The sequence below is a fragment of the Anser brachyrhynchus genome, assembly GCF_964034855.1.
Source record: "Anser brachyrhynchus genome assembly, chromosome: 8".
NCBI lineage: Eukaryota > Metazoa > Chordata > Aves > Anseriformes > Anatidae > Anser > Anser brachyrhynchus.
This window is the reverse complement of record NC_137702.1, coordinates 18140143-18143783: the sequence shown is the minus strand read 5'-3', so window position 1 is coordinate 18143783 and position 3641 is coordinate 18140143. Positions and strand designations below refer to the sequence as shown.

At 36.4% G+C, this 3641-nt stretch overlaps 1 long non-coding RNA gene across 1 annotated transcript in view; it reads left to right on the top strand.

Annotated features, from left to right (window-relative positions):
• Positions 1-1091, top strand: part of LOC308199433 — a 44714-nt gene extending 43623 nt beyond the window's left edge. Inside the window, exon 5 of the long non-coding RNA XR_013954643.1 lies at positions 775-1091. This is a non-coding gene — a long non-coding RNA (uncharacterized lncRNA). The remainder of the gene's footprint in view (positions 1-774) is intronic.
• The last annotated feature ends 2550 nt before the right edge of the window (positions 1092-3641 follow it).

The window sequence follows — 3641 nt, the reverse complement described above, 5'->3', positions numbered from 1 at the left end:
GTGTATTGTTGGTAGTTACTGGTTTTCATCATGCTTCTTTGACAAAGTATCTGAACCCCCAACCTGCAACTTAGGTACTTTTCTACCTAATGCTGCCTGTTGAACAAAGAGTGTTGTTCATTGTTCAACAAACACCAAAATACATTGCAGATGTGGTGAAGAATTTTCAATTAAATAACATTTAAAAAAAATTGTAAAGATTTTAAAAGATAAAAAATAATCAAGTTCAATAAACATATTTAAAGCCCAGATATGTCCTTCTGAATGCACCCTGCTACAGATGGATAGAAAGTGGTGGTCAGTCTCTTTCAGCTGAGGGTTAGTCATTTTAATTCGTTCTACAATAACTTATAGTTTAAATGAAAACTAGAAGGGTCACTAGAGGCCATTTCTGATATTCCTAAAATGCTGCCATCTACCACCACTGCCACAGAGGAAAGACAAACATCATGGAAGACCTTGAAATAAAAGACCTGATTACAGCAATCTTTATTCCACTGAATTAGCTGCTCCTGTTGGCTGTCAGTGACATTTGGCTCAGGCCTGGGCACAGCAAGAGCACTGGAGGCTCATCTCAAGCATCCCAGATGGCTGCCCACAGATTTACTCATTCTGTAATTGCAGTGCAGTGGTCCTTTAATAAACTGTGTGATAACAAAGACTACAATAATCTGCATTGGCCTTCATCATGCCAGTTTATATAGACTCAGTAAAAGCTACTGTTTTGGTAGAGGGGGAAGTAGAAATCATTCAGTCTGCCTTGGCTCTTTCCAGGTAAGAAGAGTTATCAAGACAAAGATGCTGGCCTTTCTCTTCTGTCTGAAGAAGGATGGGATGAAGTCATCACCAGGAAAACACACAAGTACTCTGGCAGTATCCGTCTCCTGAAAAATAAAAAGACTTTTGTGACTCCACTGGAATTATGATAAGGACAAAATGAACTTGATGGCATCAACATTCCATATATATATTATATTCCTTACAAATAAAAGTCTTAATTAAGAAAGCCTTCTACAAGTGTTTGTAGGAATACTTATATTTTTTTTTCACAATAAATGCAAGGAATTGCAAGAAGTACCTTCTCCCTCTCTAACATGCCCAAATATGTATCTGTAGAAAGAAATAAGCTCTTAGAATAAGACTAAGAAAGAAAAAGAAAGAAAGAAAGAAAGAAAGAAAGAAAGAAAGAAAGAAAGAAAGAAAGAAAGAAAGAAAGAAAGAAAGAAAGAAAGAAAAGGAAGAAAGGAAGGAAGGAAGGAAGGAAGGAAGGAAGGAAGGAAGGAAGGAAGGAAGGAAGGAAGGAAGGAAGGAGAGAGAAGAAAAGAAAGAACATATTCAGAACGAAAAAGTTCAATGTAAGTTCAATTAATAACACATTAAAAGTGAACATCTGCATATTTATCTCATTTACAATGAGAGAAGACATTGGGAATGTTCTAAAATCCTGTAAAAAATTGAAGGGCTTTACAGTCATTTGGAGTTTACAAGAAAAGTAACAAAAAGTATCAATGCATAACTTCTGGACCTTTCATGAAATTTTGTACCCGAAATGCAAATTTCTTGCAGAAATATGCAAAATATTGTTTCAATCCTATCAAATATGAAAAAAATATATGATTACAAATTGAAAGTAAGTAAAAATCAGACACACCAAAAATTTCATTCTGGTACTATTAAAATGAACAGGAGACTGAGAAGATTGAATTTTTATTTTTGATATTTAGTTTGCCCTTTTTTTGACTATGAATGAAACACCCTTTAAAATATTACAAGACATTTAGTAAGTGATCTAAAATGATTAAAAACATTTTTTTAAAGGAGAAGCATTTCCAGTGAAGTGCTTGTCAGCATCGATTTTCTCATCAAATTTAATACGAAATAGTTAATGAGAGAAACTCAGCCCCACTAACACTGTTCAAGATGCAAAGTTAAGTTTCAAAATGCTCCCTCCATTTTTAATATGGTGATGATTACAAGAAAAGCAATGCTCCAATATGTTAATTTCATGTCTGTTTTTCTGCTGATGTTACTCTTCATTTGAAGATTACTGTCAACTTCTATTCCACAGGAGATCAAAGTGAAGCATCCAGTTTGTACCAGATGCCATCATACAAAATTACATTTAAGAGATTTCAACATAATTAAAAATGCTTCATAAACCATCTCAAAGAGAAAGACTTATTGTACCATTTTTTCACTCTTTAAACATCTAAAGGGAAGGTGCCAAAATGTGACTAGAAACTTATGCTAAATATACCATCCTTTTCTTTTCAAGTTCTTATTAATTATCTCACCTGGAAACCACTATAAAGAGGAGAGTGCAAGTTGCCTTTTGAATGCTGAGACATCTGGGTTCATTGTCCCTCTGTTAAGTGTCCCACTGATGCACAGGAAGACTGTGGCAGGCTGCAATAAGTTTTCCCAGCTTGGAAAACAAAATACAGAATATAGAATATGTCCCCAGTACTGAGCTTATGGTGGGAATATACCCTTTCAGGAAAGGCTCACCTGTGTCGTGTAATCAGCTGGAGTCATGCAACAGGGCTTACTGCCTCGTTGCACCATCCTGACCCCATAGGGCAGTCCTGTCAGAAGTGTGGACTTTGTCACCCACTGGAGCACTGTGAATGGGAAAATGCCAAAGGCCAGAGGAGAAGAGATAAAGATGGCCCAAGCCACATTCAGTTTCCAAAATCCAGCACATAACAGCACCAAGAAGAAACAACAATGCACGAAAGAAAAAAAAAAAGTTTCAGGATTGAACCTAGTTTAATTTAGCTTGTAGAATCCTTGTGTTTTAAATATCATGCTTTTTTCTACCTGTTTATTGTAGTTTTTTAACAAAAGCATTGATGACTGGTACCAAAGCTCAATGGTCATGCATGGAGTAAGACACATTCCTATACCAGTCAGACCACACCAATATACACCAGGTAGCATAGACTGGTCCAGGCCTCAGAGTCAAGCCATCATCCTTCCCTTCCCTCTCCAGAATTACTCAAAAATCATCCCCCTTGTCACCCAGAAAACCAAGAAGAGATGCAGCTAGCCCTGGGACCACAACTGAAAAACAATAGTTTCACGCTACATAAACTGTCACCCGCTTCCAGCATCACCACTTCCTTCCACATAGCTGTCAAGAGTTAACTACTAAGGCAAGGCTGTTTCCCATTGACTTTTTTTGTATTAAACAGTTCACAAAGGTACTGTATGGACTTAGTACCACAAAAGAGACTAATTGAAATGCATCCAGCTGATGATGATGCCAAGAATATGACTATAAGTGGCTTCAACTGTTTATAGACTTGAAAAAGATGAAAACATCCGGTCTGCCATGAAAAGGGGCTGCCAAATCCATCCTGCAGAGCAAATAACAAAGTTGGAATTCATTAACCCTTCTCTGTTTGCTTCTTTAATAAAATGAGATAAATCTTCGCCCAAACTATCAATGAGATTTATTTTTTTTTTTAAATGATAAACAAATGGATAATAGAAGGTACTTGGCAAAGTATTCCATTGAGTACCTTGGCAGCTTGTCATTGGTAATGGAATTGTTGTCTGATCTTCAGTCATTTCTAATTTAATTTACCCCCAAAACGTACCACTTCTTCTTGCAAATATTTCTCCACAATGTGCCTATT